Source organism: Pelophylax lessonae (assembly GCF_965119305.1).
Source record: "Pelophylax lessonae genome assembly, chromosome: 4".
Lineage (NCBI taxonomy): Eukaryota > Metazoa > Chordata > Amphibia > Anura > Ranidae > Pelophylax > Pelophylax lessonae.
Genome location: NC_138771.1, coordinates 461,504,368 through 461,530,634, shown reverse-complemented (window position 1 = coordinate 461,530,634; position 26,267 = coordinate 461,504,368). Strand labels below are relative to the sequence as shown.

Genomic DNA, 26,267 nt, shown 5'->3' with positions numbered 1-26,267 from the left:
TCAAGGAGGGAGTTAACTCGGTGTGGAGTATGATGTGCCGTGCTGCTCCATCCACCAGCGGGATAACTGATAACTGCAAAACATAAATAGAAAAGACAGAGCGCATCGGCTCCTAATGCAACACCGCTTTTTTATTTAGAATTAAAAGATAACAAAGTAACACTAAACACTCACATTGAGTTCAGAGAACAAGTGTGCCTTTGTGAAACTGTAGTGACTCTCCCATGTGTAGGGCTCCAGGCTGGATCCAGGGTAAGCTGACAGCCAAAGTTCTCAGTGTAAGGACACTTCTTAAGGGCCTCCTTGAGAACATTGAGCAGACCTGAAGAAGGAGGCCTAGCCCTCTGAAACGCGTTGTGAAAGCAACCTTAGAGTCAGATACCAGCTGGCATTGCTCGAGGATTACTTGGATGTGTATCTGGATCGAGTCCCCCAGTGATTGGAGGATCCTCATTGTGTGCGGGCCGCTTACACTGAGAACTTTGGCTGTCAGCTTACCCTGGATCTAGCCTGGAGCCCTACACATGGGGGAGCCACTACAGTTTCACATAGAAGCGCTTGTTCTCTGAACGCAATGTGAGTGTTTAGTTTTAGTTGGTTATCTTTTCATTTTAAAAAATTAATGGTGTTGCACTATGAGCCGGTGCACTCTGCACTCTGTCTTTTCAATTTATGTTTTTGGATAGAGTAGGGAATGTTTTTTCTTTCTTTCCCAGAAACGCAGCAGGAAGTTAGAATGAATGTCCCAAGTTATTTGGAATTCCCCTCTTACTCCAATATAGAGAAGTGAATCTCCCGGGGGTGGGGGGGAAGGGTGAAGACACACAGAATGCAATAAAAGCTATTTCTTTGCCATCCAATATTAAAAAAAAAAGGTTTTAGAGAATCCTAGCGAAACACTTTAAACTGGAAGTAGGCTCATTTAGTCCGCTTACAGTATTATTACTAGTAATATTTCTCACACATTAAGGGGCACAGAAAGTTATTAACCTTAAATTTATACTGCCACCTACAGGAGGATTAGATACTAGTAAACATAAAAATCGTAGGCAAACCCAGAAAAATCCTTCCTACTACCAGCATGGGTCATTTTTATGCAAGTGTCCAAGGATAATGGTTGCCTTTTCATCATCTTCATTTTGTTAGTATATGATTTTCTATCACCTTTTTTTTTTTTCAATCAAGACTCTTGTCTAAATTGCTGCTGGGGATTTGTCTCTTCAATTGCAGTTACCTGGTATGTTTCTCAGCCTGGCTTTTGTAATACTGTGTCTGAACCCTGCTGAACTGGATGTTATGGAGATAGCCTGGAAGTTACCCTCAGGCACTGTAAACAAAGCAGGCGGTTCTTCTCAGTGACAGATAGGGAGAGATCACAGGATTCAGCATAGATGAACCTGCGATCTCTGTGTCTCTCACAGAACCCCCTCCCAGTGGTGGGATTCAAAAATTTTAGTAACCAGTTCCGACTTTCCCAGCAGAATGACAGGCGTGCCCCCTTTCAATGCACAGTGACCAGCGTGCCCCCTTTCAATGCACAGTGACCAGCGTGCCCCCCTTTCAATGCACAGTGACCAGTGTGCCCCCTTTCAATGCACAGTGACCAGTGTGCCCCCTTTCAATGCACAGTGACCAGCGTGCCCCCTTTCAATGCACAGTGACCAGCGTGCCCCCCTTTCAATGCACAGTGACCAGCGCTGCGTGCCCCCCTTTCAATGCACAGTGACCAGCGTGCCCCCCTTTCAATGCAGAGAGACCAGCGTGCCCCCTTTCAATGCACAGTGGCCACAGCATTGCCCCCAATCATTGCAGAGTGCCACAGCATTGCCCCCAATCATTTCAGAGTGCCAGCCACAGCATTGCCCCCAATCATTGCAGAGTGCCAGCCACAGCATTGCCCCTAATGATTGCAGAGTGCCAGCCACAGCATTGCCCTCAATGATTGCAGAGTGCCAGCCACAGCATTTCCCCCAATGATTGCAGAGTGCCAGCCACAGCATTGCCCCTAATGATTGCAGAGTGCCAGCCACAGCATTGACCCCCAATGATTGCAGAGTGCCAGCCACAGCATTGCCCCCAATCATTGCAGAGTGCCAGTCACAGCATTGCCCCCAATTGCAGAGTGCCAGCCACAGCATTGCCCCAAATTGCAGAGTGCCAGCCACAGCATTGCCCCCAATTGCAGAGTGCCAGCCACAACATTGCCCCAAATTGCAGAGTGTCAGCCACAGCATTGCCCCCAATTGCAGAGTGCCAGCCACAGCATTGCCCCCAATTGCAGAGTGCCAACCACAGCATTGCCCCCAATTGCAGAGTGCCAGCGATCCCCCGCGAGACCCATGCACTTACCTCACGGACGGTCTCGCAGTCGCAGCTTCTCTTCAGTCCCCGACTCCCCGCGTCTCCGAGTCCTCAGTCCTCCCGCGGCGCCTCCTCCTCGTCCAATGGCACGGTGTTTGCCTTTTGGCCAATCAGGAAGCGGGAGGACCCGTTCCCTGATTGGCCAGGAGGAGGATCCGTGTGACAATAGCGAATTCTCATTCGCTATTGTCACAGAATGGGTGGGTCAGGCACACTGCTCCGCCCCCCGGCCGCCACGTCTGCCCGAGCGCGGGACATTCAATTGTACTGCGCGTCTAAGCGCAGAGGGATTCAGCCGGTTCTGCGAACTTGCAGAAAGTTAGCAACCGGTTCTATGGAACCGGTGCGAACCGGCTGAATCCCACCACTGCCCCCTCCCCCCACACGTCAGTAAGCATGAGGCACAAATTTAACCCCTTGATCACCAACAGTGTTAACCCCCTTCCCTGCAAGTGTCATTATTACAGTAGCAGTGCATATTTATAGCACTGATTACTGTAGTAATGTCACTGGTCCCCCCAAAAGTGTCAAAAATGTCAGTTAGGGGTCTGATCTGTCGCAGTCCGGCAAAAAATCGCAGATCGCCACCATTACTAGTAAAAAAAAAAAAAACAATAAAAATGACAAATCTTTCCTGTAGTTAGTAAACACGATAACTTGCACAAACCAATCAAAATACGCTTATTGCGATTTTTTTTTTTACCAAAAATATGTAGCAGAAAACAAATTGGCCTAAAATGTTAAAACATTTTGGTTTTCAAATTTTTGGGGCGGGGGGGGGGGGGGATATTATATAGCAGAAAGTGAAAAATATTGTTTTTTTTTTTTCAGAATTGTCGCTCTTTTTTTTGTTTATAGCGCAAAAATTAAAAATCGTACAGGTGATCAAATACCACCAAAAGAAAGCTCTATTTGTGGGGAACTGGGTACAGCATCGTATGACTGCGCAATTGTCCGTTAAAGTAACGCAGTGCCTGGTTTAGGAAGGGGGTAAAATCTTCAGGGGCTAAAGTGGTTAACTCAGGCATGCTGGTAGTAGGAGGGGTTATCTTAGCCTGGCCTACATGTGTTTATTTGCCAGTGTCCAATCTTCCTGTAAGCATTAAAAGGATAGGGCACTGTTCAAGGTTTCCTGTGTCCCTCAATGGATTTAAAGAAAAGGGTTTTACAGTGAGTACAAAAATCCTGTTGTTTTTACGATTTTTTTCCTTTTGAAGATATAGAAGCAATTGCTGCAAGAGCCAAGTTCAACCAAAAACGCAAACAGAAAGGAGGAGATTGCCAAAACAGAGACAAACCAGATGGACCCAGGGCCTGATGGACAAGTTAAATACCAACTGAGTGGGCTTCAAAAGTGGTACGCTAGTACTTGGCATTGGCATTTCTTGCATGAACATGAACAGGCATACAACCTGCCATTCTTCTTATTGCTCCTATAATGCATAGGGGTTGATTTACTAAAGGCAAATAGACTGTGCACTTTGCAAAGTGCAGTTGCTTCAGGACTTTGTAAATGAGGTAAAGCTTCCCTTTGAAAGGAATACCCAATCAAGTGTAAGAAAAAAAATAGCTTGGATGATGGAAGTCAGCAGAGCTTCTGCTCATTTACTAAGCTCAGGAGCAACTGCACTTTGCAAAGTGCACAGTCTATTTGCCTTTAGTAAATCAACCCCTGTTTCTCCCACAATGCAGGGCTGAATTCCTGGGCATGCTTACCTTATCAGTTGTACTTGATGTAGATTATTATATTGAACAATGGTCATATTAGGTAATGATGGGTTATAAAGGGAACATTTTAGTGAATTATTAGTAGGCATATATTTGAGTTATTATTGTGGTGTTTATCTAAATTAATTTTTTTTTTTTTTTTACTTTCAAAGTTTTTACTTAGCTCTTCCATATTGTGTTTGCTTGGTAATTTAGCAACTAGAGGGAGCTCTCAGCTTGTGAGTGCAATTGTCTTGCTTTTTGGGCCTGTTCACACCACAATTTTGCGATCCAGATGCATTTCTGCATGTGCATTTTTTTATGCATTTGTGCATTTTGTATGTGTTTACAATGTGTTTGCATTTTTTCCTCTCTTTTTTGCCAAAGTTTCCTGTTCTTTTTTTTTTTCTTTAATGCATTCCGGTGTGTTTTTGATAAATTTTTCCACGTTCCAGATGCATTCCATGCAGAAAAGGAAGGTGCAGCATGTTCTACTGCACTGCACTGATGTGAACTATGCCATTGGAATCCATGGTAACTACTGTCCATGTGATTTTGATGCAGATTAAAAATGCACTGGACTGCATGTGGTGTGAACTGGCCCTTAGACAGCTGTCAGCACAACACCAGCTACATACATATGGTGTGCATTGCTTTCAGTGATTTAGCCGAATCATAGACTTGGTTAGTGAGAAGGAGCAATAAAGTGCAACATACAGTGATTAAATCATGTTGCCATTGTGGTATAAATAATTGCAATGCATTCACATAAACAAGGTTTTGAAACATTAAAACATATTGATAAGCATATTTGTAAAAAAAAAACCAAAAAAAACAAAACTGTATATTCCCTTTTAATTTAAATGTATAGCCTATCAAGCTATTATTTTGCTATCTGTATCCTGCTGGGGAAATTTTCCCTCACTCCCTGTCTTGCAGATGTAACTGGAAGTGGGAATACAAAGAAATGGCCACTGCTCCCACCTATACCTGGCCTTTGCAGCAAGGAGCACATGGAAGGGCGATGCAGGTCAAACAAAACCAACTTACTGACCAGCCTGCAACCAACCAAGTTAACCTGTCTAACAGTATGAGTTAAAAGAAGAGACAAAGGAGAGACGAGGAGTGCCTCTAAGTGCAGTATTATTTATTGGACGTTTAAACTTGAAGGCTCATCAGATGGGAAAAGGCCCAATGGTGGGCATAGAGGGGTGTATCCGGGATCCAGGATGTCGTGGTTGAGATGGTGGCTGGAGACAAGGCGAGTGTCAGGACTCAATGTCTTACGGATCGGCTGACTGTAGGACCAGCTTGGACCGCAGCGTAGAAGGCGCGTGACGTCACCAAAGGGCGGAAAAGCTGCCGTGTACCATTGTTGCATGTCATGTCTTTGGCCATTTAATGTCACTGTTATCTTCTTGCCTTGTGAATATGAGCTGTTACCGCTTTAAGGTTAATTTTCATCCAATTTATTGCCCCCTAATTGGTTGTTCACACGCCCATCCAACAGCACATAACATCTTGGCTTCCCCATTGCCCTGTACACTTCAAAAAGGAGCGTGCATGCCCAGTGGGGCCGTCGCGCTTACTCTGAAATGCGTTGTGTGCCCCTTCCGCCCTTTGGTGATGTCATGTGTCTTCTACGCTGCGGTCCAAGCTGGTCCTAAGTCATCCGATCTGAGAAGACATTGAGTGCCGGCACTCTCCTCGTCTCCAGCCACCATCTCGTCCACGACATCCTGGATCCCAGATACACTGCGCTACGCCCACCATCGGGCCTTTTCCCATCTGATGAGCCTTGTTTTTATCAATCTATGTGAGTGTGCATCTGTCAATATGTCCAATAAATAATTTTGCACATAGAGGCGCTTTTCTTGTCTCTCCTTTTACTTTAACCTACAGAGTTGACTTCACTCTACTGAAGAGCTTGCCCTTGCTGCAAACTACCTACCAGTCTATTTGGAGTATACTCATCCCCTCTCTATGGACTTTTTTATGGAACAAGTTTACCTATTGATGTTTTTTATTGCTGCCTTCCCCTGTCTTCTACCTTGAGTGCCAAATTTAACCCTGTGTTAACAATATGAGTTAAAAAGAGGGGTTTAGTTTGCACACATTTGCAAATACATACATAAGCTGCAGAGCCAGAGTATTATCTTCAGTCCTAACTCATTATAATGGATAGGCAGAAGGCAGTTGAGCCTGGAGGGAGCCCACCTCTCCTTGAAGGCACAGAGGTTCACTGGACACCAAGCATATAGCACAACGGCAGCAAAGGAGTCCAGTGCACTCCTCAGTAGTATTCCAACAGTACAAACAAATGGCTACGGCTCACTTATAACTGGCCTTCAGCAAGAAGCACATGGAAGGGTGATGTATGTCAAACCAAAAAATAATTCCCAGCTCCATGTTATGGGCCATACACACTATAAGATATTCTGAAGACTTTTTCCTTTAGACTTACCAAAACCATATAATATGAGGTCAACCCTAAACACTTTCAATTTGTATGCAATCTGGCAGGCCCTTGCACTACATAGAAAAGGTAAATCTGAAGGAAATCTAACCACAAAAGTTGGATAGTGTGTATCCAGCTTAAGGGTTCATTTCAGTCAGGATCCACTCACTCTCCCATCCAACCTAGAGGCGGGTACGCAGGAACAGATCTGAAACACACACCTAATTTTTCCAAATGTATTCAAAGTTTTTTATTTCTGGTATACAAACTTATATGTGAAAGCAAGTGGGCAGCTATAATATGGCGCTTTAACCAATAGAAATAATACACGTTGACAAAAGGAGCATACATTATAGCATATTTGTAAGTCATAAAAAATCTTGTAAAACACAAATTGTTCTAACTTTCCTGTGAAAAATTCCCATCCTACTATGTTCAGCTTTATCATCTTAGTTACATTGTTCAAGGACACAAGCACAAGCAGACCACAAAGAGATGCTTGAGAAACAGAGAGACTCTGAACAGACAGAGAGAAACAAAGAAACTAAAAGAGTAACTCTACCAGGGACTAAAGAACAAACATAGAAGTATAAAGGGTAACGCTATCCGAACCAACCGAATTATCCTGTCTAATTTGCACACATTTGCAAATACATATGTAAGCTACAGAACCAAGTCACGGCACCCCAGTATTATCTGCAGTCCTAACTCTAAATTTTGAGAGCCTCCATAGTAGACACGCATGCATTATGATGGAAAGGCAGAGGGCAGTTGAGCCTGGAGGGAGCCCATTCCTCCTTTAAAGGCACAGGGGCACACTGGACACACAATATAGAACAATTGCAGCAAAGGTGTCCAGTGCATCCCCTTACCAGCATTCCAGCAGTACAAACAAATGGCCACTGCCCCACCTATAACTTTCCTTTGCAGCAAGAAGCTCATTTAAGGCGATGCATGTCAAACAAAAACCACAGAAAACTCACAGTTCAACTTACTGACCAGCCTGCATTCAACCAAATTATCCTGTCTAACAGTATGTGTTAAAAACAGGGCTTTCATTTGCTCAAATTTCTTTTTGTGATTTTCTCTTGCAAAAAATATTTTTTTAATGCAATCCTTAGGCCACTTTCACACAAGTGGACCGATTGGGCTCGCCTGCCAGTTTTTCAGACAGACTCGATCAAACCCTTCATTGTCCTCTATGGAGCAGTGGGTGTAAACATAAATGTGTCTGTTTACACCTGCCTACATCAAATCTGATCAGATCTGCTAAAAACAGATGATTAGGGATCCATTTGGATCAGACAGGAGTTGGGTGTAGATGGACAGGCGGTTTGTTTACATCTGACCGCCCATAGAAGAAAGCAGGCCGTGTCTGTGTCTGCTCTGCATAAGTGGAGCAGACATAGACCAACCAACCGCCTGCTCAGTGGGGATCAGCCGACAGATCCCCAGCTGAGCAAGTGGATTCCTGGTGGAGTCCGCCCCATGAAAGGGGCCTTAGGCAAAAAAATAAAACTAAAAACGCCTAAAAATAAGCACTTTTTTCTTCTTTAATCAAAGTTCATTATAAAAAAAAAAAATAATAATCTTACTGTAGATGAAAGCATACATGCTTTGTTCTGCTTAAGAAATATACAAATAAAATAAGGACCTTTTTTTTCAATTTTGCGCTTTTTTTTCAAAAAACTATAAATAAGTTAAAGTATGTATGTATGTATGTATATATATATATATATATATATATATATATATATATATATATATATATATATGTAAAGGGCACTGGGGGGCAAACTAATGTGAATTTATTTTATTTTGAATTGTATCAGTGTGTTTGGTGTGTTTTACATTTGAATTTGCCACCGGTTCCACCCCCCCTGCGAACGTCACGTCGCAGGAGACGGAAGCCGGGGCACACAGAGGATAGGGAGGAAGCTCCGCCACCACACACCGCCGGGATACATCGCTGGATCCCGGTGACAAGGTAAGTAACCCCTCTACCAGGATCCAGCGATCTTCCTAGCGGTACCCCGAGTGTGGCTCGGGGTTACCGCTTTTGGCACTGAAATTTAACCCCGAGCCACACTCGGGAATACTGCTAGGAAGGTTAATGGTTAATAATATATAAAACAGCAGGAAAATTAAGGGGAAGAAGGAGTTAATTAGGGATGTTTATGGTAAACTAAGGGTTGACAAGGGGTAAATAGACACATTTTATTTAACTTTTAGTTTGTTTTTTTACTCATTATGTCATCTCATCCCTTTGAGCTGCAGATGAATGACACAAAAGCCACATAGTGATTTTGTATCTCTCTATTTTCTTTTACAAAAGATTTTATTACGATTCAAGCCAACAGATTAGGCCAACAATGAGATAGTTACATTGCATGTGAGGCAAACAAAAAATCAGATGCCATGAAACATATAAATCAACAAAAATTTGTGAATATTTTCCAGATTCAGTACTACGTTTTAACAATATTACATACATAAGACTCTAATTTTAAAATGATTGTAAAGTCTCATTTTTTTTCTTTTAACAAACATGTTATACTTACCTGCTCTGTGCAGTTGGTTTTAAACAGAGTGGCCAAGGTTCTCCTCTTCTCCGGTTCCTTCTTCTGTGCTCCTGGCCCCTAATTGGAATGTTAATACGTTATGCTCTTCTGTATATGATCCAGGCTAATGATCTTTGTATCTTTCTTTTTAGGAAAGACCGACTAATGCTGCAAATTTGACACCGGATATATTAAGGCACGACATTATGTATTTTCTTTTTTCCAGATAGAACAAACATTCTGACCATGTAACAATTCTACATCCATTTTCTATTACACACACATATAGTATATGTGCTCCTGTTGTAGATTATATGTTGTCTGTTGGAACACAAAAATTTGCATTAACAAAATGCTGAAGGATTTTCATCACAGTGGAGCCTAAAGACATCCAATGCTTTCTGGTCTATTAAGAAGTGTTTGTGTATTTAAAAAGTGCAGTTGCCATCGTTAATTGCTGAAATTTTGTCCACTTTTTTTAGGTGGTGCAGTTCCTCAATCATGTGACTTCTGTCATTGTCTTTCACAGCAGTCATATGATAGGGAGCCCCTCCCGCTGGCTCCCGACAGCTTGGCCAGTGTGCTGAGAGCATGCTCTCTGCAGACAATCTCAGGCTTCTATGGATGATGTATGTAATAAAGCCCTCTTTTCTTGCCACAGCAAATATGCATTTCACTATTAGCAAGAGAATAATTGGAATAGGTGGTAATTTTGGTTAGTACTTCTTTTCATGTCAAAAGGGAACTGAACTCTGGAAGACATGAAAGCAGAGGAGTACTCATTCTTTTCCCTTTGGTCTCCCTGCAGCTGATCTTATCACATTACCCACAGGGCCATCTTTAATATCGATTGGACCCTGAGGAAACTTTGTCTTGCCCCTTCTCCATGCAAATTAATTCTCACATTACACAGGACCCCCTCGCCAATACTACCTCCTTCATTACACAAGACCCCCTCCCCAAAACTACCCTCATCATTACACAGTACCACCCTCCTACATACTACCCCTATCATTATACAGGACCCCTCCCCTCTCTCCACAGACCCCTGCATGCCCCCCCCCCCACAAAGGTCTTACCTTGATAGCATCCAGAGGATGTCAGACAAACACCCTGGCAAACCTTCCGGAAAAGAAGTTCCTCAGTGGGCTGATGGTCTGCAGCTTGTTGGACATACTACCCCAATCATTACATAGGACCCCTCCCCATACTAACCCATCATTAAATAAGACCTCCTCCCCCGTACTACCCCCATCATTACATAGGACCCCTTCCCCTATACTAGAGGATGTCTGGCAAAGAAGTTCTTCAGTGGGCTGATGGTCTGCAGCTTGTTGGACATGGTGAGGAGGAGGGGTCACTGTGCCAGGACTGACAGGTGCTCTCCTTGGACAATGTTACCCTTACCAAGCTGTCCAATCACTGCACAGGCTGAAGACATAACACCCAACCTATCACCAGACCCCCCAACATTCAATTCCGCCCTCATCTCCTAAGTAAAAGCCAAATCCACTTATCAATTGTTTGCAGGCAGTGGCACAGCACAGGCTCAGGCGGTGGATCAACTGCTTTGACCTCCTCAGCAATGGCTGGGCAACTTCTCCTTTTGCCCAACATTAAAGACGGCCCTGATTACTCCCTTTCCATGCCTCATTTTTCACTGTCTGTGTGGAGGTGCTTATTTTGGTAGAAGCAGAACTTTGCTTCCTCATGTCAGAACCTCCAGCAAGCAGAACAGTGAGCAGCACGGTAGAAAAATCAGCAGATCTCACTCCAAATCTCCTGATACCAGCAGTAAGAGGCAGCAGTGTCTTAGATCTCATACTGAAGATATGCAGCCATGAAGCTGTAGACATAGGAGGACTTAGGCACCCCACATACCAGAAGGTATTCTGCTGCTTTTAAGGAGGAATTCAGCAAAAAGATACATTTTTCAGGGTACAGCTTCGGCACACTTTCTAATTGTTCCTATAACAAGGCAAATCTTCCCTTTTGAGTTCAGGTCCATTTTAAATGCTAGTCTCAGAAACATTGACCGTATATGGGAAAGAATCAACCCTATTCACAAGGACATATTCTAAAAGTTCAGAAAGCATCCCTGTGAGATAAATGCATCAGGTAGTTGGAAATGTTATCTTCCTTTTGAAGAAAAGAGACAGCTAGGTAGCTGAGAGAGTTGCTTGGAAACAAAAGCATTTTTTGCAGCTCTCACGCTGTATATAGCCATTTTTATATAATCCAGTATTTGGACAAGTCTTGTCCTAAATTCATATTCACCACAAGTTCAATTTACATTTGCCAAACATACACATTCCCGTAGTGCGCATGCGCCTATCAGTAAAACTGCTTTCTGAGGTGTGACACGGACATCCCAGGAGACAGTGATGGGGGCCTTACTTTATTCTCACCTAGACGAGAAAGTAGAAAGTGCTGAACTGCAGCACTAATAAGGTTAAAAGCTTTACAAAATATAAGGAAAGATTTCTCAATTCTGAAAAGGAGGAGGAGACAGGTGCAAAAAAAAAAAAATGTAATGGGTGAAGGTCTGCTTTTATTTGTTTTTCCTGTGATTTACCTTCTTCATCATTCTTTAGCTAGCTTTATATGTACTCTTGTAGCCAGGGAACTAGTCTCCAAATCATCATAATCACCAGTCCTAATCTGTACAAGTATGACTCCAAACTGTGTCTATAGCTTGTTTCATTTTACATATGGATTGCAAGGAACAGAATAACCGAAAGAATCTCAAGAATTCGATTTTTTTTTAAAAAATGGAAAGTCGCAAATTGCCAAGCTTTTTTTTGTGCAATCAAAACATGGAATCCGAGATATAGTTATTGCCAATGTTACTCCTTGACACAGTAAGTGGATTTCCTTAATTAGATTTCAGATTCCAATGATGCAAGGAATCCGGTTTCATGTTTTTAATTAATCAGATAATCAGTTCCATACCTCTATTATTTTGTTCCCATATCACCAAGGGGAATGGATATCCATAGTTAAGAACCCATACCATTAAAGTTAATTTTTCAGGGAAAAAATGCTTGTTATTTGTAGGTAAAAATGTACTCACTGAAATGTAAATGCATGATTCAGACCAATAAAATCAAAGATTATGCTCAGAAAAAGTGCAGCCCTAGTGGAGAGTCAATGCAGAAGAATCGATCATCCAGGGACTTCCAATGCTCCCAACCTATGCTTCATGCATTGCTTTGACTTAGTGACTAACACTTCTGCTTCACAATACTAGGATACCCCAACCAGGACACTGCTTGCATGAAGTTTGCATGTTCTCCCCGTGTTAGCCTGAGCTTCCTCTAGGTACTCTGGTTTCCTGCTACACTCCAAACACATGCTGGCAGGTTAGTTGTCTAAGTTGGCCCTAATATGTGTTTGTATGCATGTAAGGTAGGGAATGTAGATTGTAAGCTCCTTGAGGTCAGTAACTAATGAGAATGCTCAATAATAATAAAATGCTGCATTTAAAAATAGTTGTAAGGAAATATTAAGGAAATATTCTGAAAAGCTTGTGCAGACACGACCAGTAGACTGAGGACTTGTGGCATTGGGATATGAACAATCCCTGGAGGCTGTATGCATCTGATTGTCTGAAAGTGCACTTATTCTTTAATGTATGTGTTTTCTTTTTACCTTAGAAGTATGAAGGAATGCATTGTTGGTTAAGCTTTTGTCATTTATTTTACATATATACAGTATATATACGTATATAATTTTATGTTTTATCTATGTGGGTTTTTTTTTTAGTAAAAAGGCTGTAGGGTAATTAATGTATTAATAAAATCACATGTTAAAAAGCATTTATTACAATCTTTTTATTGTTTGTCTATGTTAACTTGTAGTGCTCATAGGCTTACGTGGTGGGGGGCGGGGGTGCCAGGTATGCCTGGGCACACCCTAATTACCTTGTGCAGTGCTGATTCCCCCAGGTGCCCCATGTCGAGCCCTGTGTCCCACCCCTACCCCCTTGCAGCATTGTGGGCTTCCTTTCTCTCGTCTCCCGCTGGCTGCTGTGGATGGAGAGTGAGGGCTGGTAAATATGTAATTTACTAGCCCCTTCATTTTCTGAATGATTGTAATGTTTGTAAAGGAACAGAAAGCTGCTTAGCACAGAGCACTCCGCATTCATTTGGTGTCCAGTGCAGCTGAGGCTGCAGACAAAGGGACTAGGGAATCTTTATCCTCAGTCCTTTTCTCTGTCTCAAAAGTGGGACATCGGGGATCTGTTTAGACCCTTGATACACAGCTCAAAAAAATTATAGGAACACTTTGAAAACACATCAGATCTCAATGGGGAAAAAAATCATGCTGGATATCCATATTGATATGGACTGGGTAATGTGTTAGGAATGAAAGGATGCCACATTGTTCAATGGAAATAAAAATTATCAACATATAGAGGGCTGAATTCAAAGACACCCCGAAAATCAAAGTGAAAAAAACGATGCATCAGGCTAGTCGATTTTGCTGAAATTTTATTGCAGCAACTCAAAATGGTGCTCAGTAGTTTGTATGACTCCCATGTGCTTGTATGCATGCCCCTTTTGAGACGACAGATGGTGTCCTGGGGTATTTCCTCCCAGATCTGGACAGGGCATCACCGAGCTCCTGAACAGACTGAGGAGTAACCTGGTGGCGTCAGATGGACCAAAACATAATGTCCCAGAGGTGTTCTATTGGATTTAGGTCAGGCGAGTGTGGGGGGCCATTCAATGGTATCAATTCCTTAATCCTCCAGGAACTGGCTGCATTCTCTCGCCACATGAGGCTGGACATTGTCGTGCACCAGGAGGAACCCAGGACCCACTACACCAGCATAGGGTCTGACAATGGGTCCAAAGATTTCCTCCCAATACTCAATGGCAGTCAGGTTGCCATTGTCTAGTTTGTAGAGGTCTATGCGTCCCTCCATTGGTATGCCTCCCCAGACCATCACTGACCCACCACCAAAGCGGTCAGGCTGAACGATGTTACAGGCAGCATAACATTCTCCACAGGTTCTCCGGACCCTTTCACATCTGTCACATGTGCTAAAGGTTAACCTGCTCTCCTCTGTGAATAGCACAGGGCAGCAGTGGTGGACCTACCAATTCTGGTGTTAAGTGACAAATGCTAATCGAGCTCATGGTGCCGGACAGTAAGAACAGGGCCCACTCGAGGAAGTAGAGTATCTTTTATGTGTGTATCTTTTGGTGGAACCCCATGCTCTTTTCTTTTTATTTTGTGTGAGGGTTCCCCATTATCATCTACACCAGACCTTCATATAGAAAAAAAAGTGTACCTTGCCATGTTGATGAGGAAAAAAGCCTCTCCCCCCGCAACCCTGGCCTGGTGGTTATAAGTGTCTGTAGGTGGTGGGAGCTTATTGGAATGTGGAAACCGCCTTTAACAGTAAGAGGACCCCCAAATACCACCCCCCATGTGAATGAACAAGGTCCTTTAATAAAAAATTGTAAAAAATTTAAAAAGTCCCACAATTTAAATCCATCATCAATCATGTCTTCCAGTGATGTAGATCTACTCAAATCACAATGACTAACATCTACTGAAAAAAAAAATCCTACTATGCCCTGATACTAAAGTGATCCCCACTAACTTCTGCATCCCGTGCCGGGCAAGTGTCATCCTGTGTTTTATAAGCAGCAGGACAGCTGCTCGGCACAGGACCCAAAAGCTATTGGGGATCATTGTAGTACTGGTGCCATAACAGTGATTTCTGGCTTCCTTGGGCATCCTACGAGTATATCCAGTGATGTCCACGAATGCCTCGGCCATCCAGGGGTTTTAGTTTTCGGTATTTATTGTGGAACTTGGATGGGAGAAGGGAATAGTGGGATACTCCAACATTAAATATTTACAGTTGATAAGGACAACTCTCACTTGGCCTCACCAGGTTGCTTGTGGAAGAAGTCACACTGCTTTAACCATACTGCCACGGGTATAGTCAGGGTTAAGTCTTCTTGCTTTCTATCCAGCAACACACTTGATGAACTACATTATCTTCAGGACACTCTCTAGCATCCCCTTAACAGGCACCCATCCACTGACTCTTCTAGCTGAAGGGATGGCCCCCCTCAGGACATGCCCCTTGACACAGATCTGTACTCATTGTATGTAGAATCAGACCCTTTTCAGTGTCTCCCTTCCAGTCAGCTCTGCAGAACCCCTGGGTTTAGTTCCTCACTACTCTTTAGGCCAGGGATCCTCAAACTATGGCCCTCCAGCTGTTGCGGAACTACACATCCCACGAGGCATTGTAAAACTCTGACATTCACAGACATGACTAGGCATGATGGGAATTGTAGTTCCTGAACAGCTGGAGGGCCATAGTTTGAAGACCCTTGCTTTAGGCCCTCAGGTCGACCACCAGAGGCCGCATGATGACCTCTACAGAGGAGGAGGCAGCCCCTCCTCCCTCCGGGACTCAGTTTTCCCTATTGGACCAGTGTAAAACACTTCAGACAAACTGAGCTGCACCTGAGCACAATGAGCAGGCTTCACTAGCAGATTCTGCTCTCTGGTTGGCAGAGAACAATATAGATTTACCTGGCAATCATTCTTGTAAGCAAAAAGATAAAACTATACTCTCTCTCTAGCCCCTACCTAAGAGGGTGCTACAATCACCCCCACCCAAACTGAGCCATGTCCTCACTGGCTCTGGGCATTTTTCCCTACAAAAATACCTGTACAAAAATGTACACGGAGTATCCCACAAACCTGGAAAGAGGGAAAAGGGAAATAACATATGTACAGGGCCATGGGGCATGCCCCATATATGACCAGTAGATACAATAAATTATGTGAAAATATAAATCTCTGCTGTACAATATTTACAAAAGTTTACACATAGGACTTTACCAGGTGCATTTAGACCAATGTACCACCCCGCGAAACATAAAATCTGTCTGACAGGAAAAGGCTGAATATCCTAACTAACTATGCTACAAATAACATTTGTGCATATATACATGGAATGAACAGTGAATGATCTTTCAAAGGCTCAAGGATCCTCCACAAACCTGCAAAGGAATGGGTGAGCACATAGTAACTGTAAATCCTACATAGTCACAGTGAGACTGCCCTCTACGTAGAGTTGACCTTCTCACCGGCAGAATCTCTAACTATAACATTCCCGTAGAGACTTCCGATGCATCCGGCCCCCTAATGGCACGCTTGACTCATTGTTCTGTTGTGCACCTGTAATAGACAAAAACAGAACAATCCTGCCAATCTAACTGATTAACACATCTGTACTGGTTCCATCTGGGAACCGTATAACAAGCAATAGGCACAGTCCCTCTCAGTTACCAGGGCACTGACTCTTTCCTATCCTAGTCAGACCCACAAATTAGGATGAAGAAGTGCGGAGTCCACCTGACTGGTGTTTACAGTGTCCTTCTCGCTGTAACACCAAGACAACACATCTTCTCCTGGTGGCAGGCTATTATTGCTGAAGCCTGAGCAAAAATTGCCTTACTTGTGAGTGTCTGTAAGAACTCTTCAAGGGATCCTTCACTCTGGCATCTCTCTCTCTGAAAAAGCAATGAGCCACTACCCTTCTCTCACAGGGTAGCAACTCGAACAAAGTTTCTCCCAACATTACTCTGGTCCACTGGCCCAAAAAGGATCTTTGCAAAGTGTCCTTTTCTCTGTACTTAATTACCCTGGCCCACTGGCCCAAAAAATCTTCACAAAGTGTCCTCTAAACAAAGTATCTTCGCAAAGTGTCCTTTCTCAGTACTCCTCTTTAGCAACAGTAGTGACCCAAGGCCAAAAAGATCTTCACAAAGTGTCCTTTAAACAAAGTATCTTCGCAAAGTGTCCTTTCTCAGTACTCCTCTTTAGCAACAGTAGTGGCCAAAGGCCAAAAAGATCTTCACAAAGTGTCCTATAGCAGGGTGTCTCTGTGAACTAGGGGTTTACCACCTCCAGGCAGCAGCCCCTGGCTACTCTCGGGAATCCCAGTCCTCTCCCTAAACGGATAGCCACTATAGGTGTCAGCAGTTCTGAAGTGGTTCCTACTTCCCAGTTCACATACAATCTTCTGGGTTGGCAATCACTTTTTTTCTAGTTTCAGCAGCATGTCACTGCAGTGCCTACACTGGCTCCACACTAGCAGCCACATGGACACATTCAGGCATCTGCTACATACAGTGGTGTATTTAGGTTTTGTGCTGCCCTAGGCCTGACTAAACTCACCCCCTAATTTAAATTTAAATATGATCTAGCCCTTTCTGCCAAGGCCACACCCCTTCCTGTTTAAGACCTCCCCATCATCTGCAAGCCACACCCCTTCCTCTTTAGGCTTCACCAACACAGCGGCTGGTGTGAATGGACCCCAAGTTGTGTTGAGAGGCTTTTGCTTATTTCAAGTAGGTTTTCCATACCTATGCAAGTCTATTAGAATGCAAAATCTGCATTAAGCACAGGTAAATGCAGGTCAGAAGGAGGTCAAGTGCACCGGTCAATGAATTCTGAATGATCACTGACATCTCAACTGACATCAGAACAAATGGTGGAAGTGCTCATATTCTCCTTCTAAAATATCCCTAAATTACATCACATTGGGGCAGCAGATAGAGTTGGGCTAAATCCATATTTGTGGATTATTGGACATACAATGCTAATCTGACAACACAGGTACCACTCTTGGCTGTCAGTGCCACTTATCCTGGGAGGAACACTGGGGATGGGGACCTGCCCAACTACAGTTCCATTTGAAGGTGGTCATGTGACATTCACAAACCAGTTTAATAGTCAAAGCAGTGCTACACTTACTAGTATTGGCGGCCGCCAGTTGCATTAAGTGCTGCCACCGGTCTGTCCTAACGTCAGGCCAATCATCGGCCACTGGCCAGTATGTTTATACTGGCAGCAGTGCGGCCGCTTTATTGGGGCGCCAGACCGATTTTTCTCCTAGGTCCTGCCACCCAGCCCAACAGACTGGCGCTACACTCAAAGTGTAGCACAAGCAGTGGGGACTCTTTTCATGCAGGAGCTGGGAGGAGGCTGTTTTTTTCATGCGGAGGCAGCTTTTTTGTCGCCCCCCTGCAAAGTGCCACCCTAGGCCTGGGCCTTGTTGGCCTAGGCTAAGATACAGCGTTGGCTATATACCAGTCCAAGATGCTCTGTGTCCTCTCCCCTGCACAAGGCCAGACTTCCCTTGGACATTAATCAGACCCCTGTGTCCAACAGGGTTGTATTCTACGATTCAGTCTGCTCTACAGGTTTTCTGCCAACACGTGGAACAGCCCTTGCACTCCGACTCACTCTGGCATCCACCATCTTGCTCTTCCACACGTGTCTGCTCCTCAGCTACACCCGACAGCGGACGTGACGTCTCAGCTCCCTTTCTCCATTTGGATTGGCAATCCGCGGTTGGCGACTCCAGACTAGCTGACTCTTCAGCGGTGGCTCCTCCGGCAAGGCAGATCTCTTTGGCGCTCTCTCTCCTGCGTGGTGCAATAACGCTTTTGCTGCTGCCATAATGCTGCCCAGCCTGCACAAATGGTACTGCAATGCAGATTGTGTTCCCTGCCACAGATACACATACATCTGCCACTTCTGTCTGTACTTGAGCTCCAGTTGCACTTCTCCAGCCACAAGCCAACCAAACTCACTGCTGTTAGAAATTGTCCTGCTTTTACTGGCTGCACAGCAGACATTTTCTTACACAGCACATGTACTGACAAAACCCCTGACGCGCGGAAATCCCACGTCCCGGGTCACTGTTTTCTTAACCATAACTTAAAAGAACACTTGCACAGGTTACTGTAAAGCAGACAAGATTTTCTCCTACAATGCAGCACATCCTTTCTCAATCGACACTCTAGCACTTTACTTGAGAAGCATAGCATTACTTGGGCAAATACTCGGCCGTTGATGGTAGCAACCAGTGCTGTAACTCAAAGGAAATCCCGGACGACTGCCCCAAATGTAGCACTGTCCCTGTAGGGCTTGCTGTGTGATGACTTCTTGGGCCTCCTCTGATTACCTGCAGTCACTTAGGGACAGTTCACACATTCATCCTTACTCCTGATGGCTTGTTACTAAATGAACATTCCAGGGTTTTTGGTATTTATTGTGGAACTTGGATGGGAGACCCTCAACCTAATTGACTCCTTGACTAATTGAGTCAAACCTAAACACTTTCAATGTGTATGCTATGCATTTTGGCAGACCCTTGTACTACATAGTTAACCGCTTGCCGACCGCCGCACGACTATTTACTGCGGCGGTCAGCCCCTCACAGGCAAAGCGACTTAGGGCTACGTCGCTAGCCTGTGAGGCTCTAGGGAGCGAGCGCACGCCGCCGGAGGCGCGCTCCCGCGCGGTCACGGACCCCCCCACGCATGTGCCTGGTGGACCCAATATCCGCCGGGCACTCGTGATCTTCCTTTACACCGGAAAAAAGGCAGGCGGCTAATGTAAACAAAGCCGCCTGTCATTCTTCCCTGTGTTAGAATGGAGATCAGACGGTTCTACTATGTAGGACCGTTGATCTCTGTTCTTACACTAGTAGCCACAGCCAATCACAGTTAGAAACACGCCCCTAGGACACACTTAACCCCTCCCTCTCCAATACAGTTAACTCCTTCACTGCCAATTAAAATATGCTTTTTGCGATTTTTTTTTACCAAACATATGTAGCATAAAACAAATTGGCCGAAAATGTTAAAAAATTTTGATTTTTAAAGTTTTTTTTGAGAATTTCATATAAAAAAAATGTGAAAAATATTGTTATTTTTGCAAAATTGACGCTCTTTTTTTGTTTATAGCGCATGATCAAAAAATCGCACAGGTGATCAAATACCACCAAAAGAAAGCTCTGTTTGTGGGAAAAAAAGGACGTCAAATTCGTTTATGTACAGCGTTGCACGACCGCGCAATTGTCTGTTAAAGTCACGCAGTGCCGAATCGCAAAATAGGCCCTGGTCAGGAAGGGGGTAAAATCTTCCGGGGCTTAAGTGGTTAAAGGTAAATCTAAAAGAAATTAAATAGGAAAATTGTTTAATGTATGGCCAACTTAAATAAGGTATTTTTTTTACTTCCTTTTAATTTAGTGGCACATTACAGAACTGTATATTGTACTGCATTTTACTGTACTGAAAGTAATTATATTTGACCTCAGATAACAAAAATACAAATAATCCTTTCTATTTAATAAACCATTACACAGTCTTAAAAGTTTAAATACAATGTGGTGAAGATCGCCACCTGTTGCCTTATCTAGGTATAGCACAAATCTAATGCAGCTGAGATATATAGGAAAGCCAAACACAAGTCACATTACTAGTAAAGTCATACCTTCAAACTTTTTGGGATGGAAATGAGAGATTTACTGTAGAGTTGCCCCTTCATCCCTTGAAAACCGAACACAGTTATTACAAAGGTTCTGTGGCTGATTAAGGTGGTAATTAAAATCACAGTTAGAAGCACGCCCCTAGGGACACACTTAACCCCTCCTTCTCAAATAAAGTTAACCCCTTCACTGCCAGAGTCATTTTAACAGGAACAGTGCATATGTATAGCACTGATTACTGTAGTAATGTCACTGGTACCCCCAAAAGTGTCAAAAATGTCAGTCAAGGGTCCGATCTGTCCGCCGCAATGTCGCAGTCCCGCAAAAAAAAAAAAAATCGCAGATCGCCGCCATTACTCGTTAAAAAAAAAAAGCAATAAAAATGACAAAAATCTTTCCCTTAGTTAGTAAACGCAATAACTTTTGCGCAAACCAATCAAAATACGCTTTTTGCGATTTTTTTTACCAAACATATGGTAAAAAAAGAAAATTGGCCTAAAATGTTAAAAAAAATTATTTTTACATTTTTTTGGGGGGAATTTCATAAAAAAAATGTGAAAAATATTGTTATTTTTGCAAAATTGTCGCTCTTTTTTTGTTTATAGTGCATGATCAAAAAATCGCACAGGTGATCAAATACCACCAAAAGAAAGTTCTGTTTGTGGGAAAAAAAGGACGTCAATTTCATTTGGGTACAGTGTCGCACGACCGCGCAATTGTCTGTTAAATTCACGCAGTGCCGAATCGCAAAATAGCCCCTGGTCAGGAAGGAGGTAAAATCTTCCGGGGCTTAAGTGGTTAAACTCCTATGTGGGTTTAGAGGGATGTGTACAGTGCATTCGCAAAGTGTTCACAGCGCTTCACTTTTTCCACATTTTGTTATGTTACAGCCTTATTCCAAAAATGATTACCGTATATTCATTATTTTCCTAAAAATTCCACAAACAATACCCCATAATGAAAATATAACACAAAGTGCAGCGCTAAATGATAACAAATACAACAAACAATACCTCATAATGACAACAAACAATACCTCATAATGACAACATAAAAAGAAGTTTGTTTGAAATCTTTGTAAATTAAAAAAAACACACAATGAAAAAAAAAAAAATCTTACATGTACATAAGTATTCACGGCCTTTGCCATGACACTCAAAATTAAGCTCAGGCGCATACTGTTTCCACTGATCATCCTTGGATTGTTTCTACAACTTGATTGGAGTCAGACTGTGGTAAATCCAGTTGATTGGACATGATTTGGAAAGGCACACACACCTGTCTATATAAGGTCCACAGTTAATAGTGCATGTCAGAGCACAAACCAAGCTATGAATTTCAAGAAATTCTACGTAGACCTCCGAGACAGGATTGTATTGAGGCACAGATCTGGGGAAGGGTACTGAAAAGTTTTTGCAGGTCCCAATGAGCACAGTGGCTTCCATCCATAAATGGAAAAGTTTTGGAACCACCGGGACTCTTCCTAGAGCAGTCCGCCCGGCCAAACTGAGTGATCGGGGGAGAAGAGCCTAAAGGCCCATACACACGATAAGAAAATCTGAAGAGAACATTCGTCCGACGACCAATCTGCCGATTTTCGACAACCAACTCCGACTTTTCGGCTGACAAAATCCTGATGTGCAGGCTATATAATTGTTGTTGTTCGTAAAACAACGTCCGATTTTCGTCTCATTAGTACAGATTTTGACGGGAAAAAATCTTAAGAGCAAGACTAGGCATGCTCAGAGACGAAAGAACACATACAAAGCAATCCAACACATGACATCACTTCTGAAGTAGAATTCTGTCGTATGGGAAAATTTGTATGAAAATAACCTCTTCACGTTCCACATCAGACTAGCATGCCACAAAAAACGGACGACACATCGTTCGATAATCTGATCGTGTGTACGGGGCTTTAGTCAGGGAGGTGACCAACAACCCGATGGTCACTCTGACAGAGCTCCAGCATTTCTCTGTGGAGAGAGGAGAACCTTGCAGAAGAACAACGATCTCTGCAGAACCCCACCAATCAGGCCTGCATGGTAAAGTGGCCAGGCGGAAGCTACTCCTCAGTAAAGAGCACATGACAGCCCACCTGGAGTTTGATGAAACGATGATTGAACTCTTTGGCCTGATCAGCAAGTGTCATGTCTGGAGGAAACCAGGCACCGCTAATCACCTGGCCAACACCATCCCTACAGCATGGTGGTGGCAGCATCATGCTGTGGGGATGTTTTTCAGCGGCAGGAACTGGGAGACTAGTCAGGATCAAGAGACACTTTTAATGAAAACCTGCTCCAGAGCGCTCTGGACCTCAAACTGGGGTGAAGTTCATCTTCCAACAGGACGATGACTCTAAGCACACAGCCAAGATAACAAAGGCGTGGCTATGGGACAACTCTTTAAATGTCCTTGAGTGGCTCAGACTTGAACCTGATTGAACATCTCTGGCAAGATCTGAAAATGGCTGTGCACCGACACTCTCATTCCAACCTGATGGAGCTTGAGAAGTCCTGCAAAGAAGAATGGGAGGAACTGCCCAAAAATAGGTGTGCCAAGCTTGTAGCATCATACTCAAAAAGATTTTGGGTTGTAATTGGTGCCAGAGGTGCTTCAACAAAGTATTGAGCAAAGGCTGTGAATACTAATGTACATGGGATTTGTTTTTATTTTTTATTTTTAATAAATTTGCAAAGAATTCAAACAAACTTCTTTCACGTTGCCATTTTGGGGCATTGTTTGTAGAATTTTGAGGAAAATAATGAATTTCATCCATTCTGGACTAGGATTGTAACATAACAAAATGTGGAAAGAGTGAAACACTATGAATACTTTCCGGCTGCACTGTATTAGAAAAGTATATAGGCATAGGACACACCCCATGCAAGGTTCGGTACTGGGAAATACTTTTTGAAAGATAAAAAGTGCATTTTAATACAACTATATAGCTCAGACCAAAATGAGGAGCAAATGAGGAAAGAGGGACAGAGGGACTTTGTTCCAAATCAGGGACAGTCCCTCAAAATCAGGGACAGTTGGGAGCTATGGGTAAATTGTGTGCTTTACTAAATGTAGTGGTACCCTGTAAGGGCCGCCGGTGAATGTGGTCGTCTCCCACACTGCACAGCCAGGCACAGGAAGCACAGGAAGCAGTCCTTGCAGCTTTTTTTAATTTTTTTATTTAGGGGAATTGAACTTGGATTGGGAAGGGTGCATATGGGATGCCCACTTGATTGAAGGAAAGGGACTTAACTATATACACTCTAGTATATACAATCGTTCCTCCTCAACCCCCACCACATACACTTTCTTGCAGACTATTACTCCCAGGACCAGCTAGCACTGATATAAGGATCTGACACTGGCTCTGTCAGGCCCAAAGAAAATTCCCTTTGCAGGCAGGGACCACGGACCCCTATGGTGTAGCAAATATGTAAGTCTTTGTAGTGCTAACTGTCCTAAATGTGGCTACTGCTTCCAGTACCACCTCTTAAGGCACTGCCAGCCCTCCTGGCTGTAGCTGCCCCTTTTCACTGCCTTTGCCACCACAGTCATCCTGACTAGCTCTGCACTCATTCCAGACTGCTTCATCCCAGTCCTCCCAGGTGTGCCTCCCAGTTTTCCTGACTGTGTGTCACTCACCAGCCCTCTTGGCTGTTCCTTGTTCCTCCTGGAGATTTTCCTGGAAGTGTTCTCCCGCTGTCCTCTCCTTGCTCCCGTGCCTCCTGGCCAGTACACCCCTGTGTGTCTTTAGGTGGTCCCGTCTGCACCCGGGCCCAGGCCCAAGGTCACCCCCCCCCAGACTGGGGAGCACCCTCCAAGGCCACGACAGCCTAACACTCCATCTCCAGCTTCAACTAAAAACTACTCCGCCCCAGTTGGGCTGACCCAGAGTAATTGACGGGGCCTGCCCCCTGCCAACCCAAGTTTGGGATTGGACAGGGTACCTCAGGATCCTCCAGACAGCGCCACCTTACTGTCCCTTCTATTTTTCTAAAAGGTTTCAGCACATTCTACAAAATTGGGTGGAGAGGTCTCAGTGATGCTACCTGTGAGTCATCCAGCTCTCCCCGGATTTCTGTCCAACCCAGGAAACAAACACAGACAGGCTTGGCTGCCGGCCAAGCCTGAATAAATGTTCCCACACTATAGCAAAACCTATCTACACTTCTAGTACTAGAGGGTTCCACACTAACACCCCCACCCCTCCCCAATGTCCAGCCAATTACCTGGCTGGGGAAAATATGGAAAAATGGCTCCTGGGCACAGGAGCAAGGGCATCCCATAAAAATACATGTTGAGAGAGGGGAAAGGGAACAAACTGGGACAGGGCTATTTTACAAATAAATATCAGTAAATATAGGCATTTGTTTTGCATAGCCATATCTATGCATCACTCTATATACATCTTGACTACAGGTCCCTGTAGCTTAAGCGAGCAAAATCAACACTGTACACAAAGAACCAGAGCACCTCCCCCTCAAGGAAAGCCCTCTGCCCGCAGGAATTCTTGACTGTCTCGAGCAGGATACACAGATGTCCATGCTAAAAAAAAAAAAAAAACCTGCAATGAAAGACATACATATAGCAGGTTTTCCAGGCATTGGGCCTGATGTGGGTCTACCATGGTTACCGGTGACACCTTCAGCCCATTTAAGCTGAATACCCAAGTGTGAGATTTTGAGACAATGAACATTCCGGCATCTTTGGTTTGTTTTGTTTATTTGATATTGGGGATGGGAGAAGGGAATGAGTGGGATACTCCTCTGGCTCAACTAGGTACAAATGGGACACTTTGTGAAAAAATGCCTTTCAGCGATGTCTTGACGCCGGCTGGGTGCCGACCAACGCCTGCTGGCACTTTTAAAACACTGACTTGGTGAACTGTACTTGAACTTCACTTCTGACACTCTGATCAGCTCAAAAGTCCTGGACGGTGCTTAGACTTGACTCCTGACGTTCTGGTTAGCTCAAAAGTCCTGCATCCAGCTTCCTCCATTCCTTCCTGACTGAGGTAGCTCCTGTAACTGCTTGTGCTGCTGCAACTATCAACACTGTACACTGCACACTGCACGCTGTACACTTTAACACTTCAGGGCCCAACGGCTGGCGCCCCATTTACACTTCAGGGTCCTCTCACTAGGCACATTAGCGATGCCCGCACTGGATTTAGGCACTAACAACCGGCATTCAAGACACAGCAGGCCCAGTCGATTCATCCCCTCGATCATCCCAAGAGCAAATCTCCCACGAGGCTCCAACCGAACACCGGTGTCCACCAGTGTCCGCTCCTGCAGATCAGGCTACCAGGTCAGCGCTGGAAACACACGAGCACCCTCCGCCATCTTGCTCTTCTCTCTCTCTCTGTTAGCAGGGAATGCTGGGTCTCCTCTAGGGCATGGCTCCGCCCCCTTGCTTCCAGACAGGCTGGCATCTGCAAAGCTGATATGCAGGCCTTTTCCCGCATGCACTGCTGTAACCCCTTGTTGGCTGTACTGGAGCTTACAGGTACACTGATGCTAGCAGTATTTGTTCGGACATGCCACTCGGCACCGACTGTGCCTAAGTAACTAGGAGCAGATGGCCACTGACTGTCACGGTGGTTGCCGGTAGCAACAATAAAGTTTTTAGCCCATGTCTCACTGAAGGGAACACAACCAGAACAGTCCCGCCTGCAGGCACCCGCCAGCTTACCATAATCACCCCAGGCAATGGTAGACATCTCCAGGCACACTTTATTGTATGAAGCAGAAGTTTGAAGCATAAAGTCACGATGCCAGTATTAGCAGACAGCTGGACATATTTGTAATCAATGGGCACAGTCGCCTGCGGTGGTTGCCACGGGTGACAGCACATG

The 26,267-nt window shown here is 44.1% G+C and overlaps 1 long non-coding RNA gene across 1 annotated transcript in view; it reads left to right on the top strand.

Annotated features, from left to right (window-relative positions):
* LOC309554050 overlaps positions 1 to 3,713 on the top strand; it is a 55,367-nt gene extending 51,654 nt beyond the window's left edge. Inside the window, exon 3 of the long non-coding RNA XR_014225206.1 lies at positions 3,579 to 3,713. This is a non-coding gene — a long non-coding RNA (uncharacterized lncRNA). The remainder of the gene's footprint in view (positions 1 to 3,578) is intronic.
* The last annotated feature ends 22,554 nt before the right edge of the window (positions 3,714 to 26,267 follow it).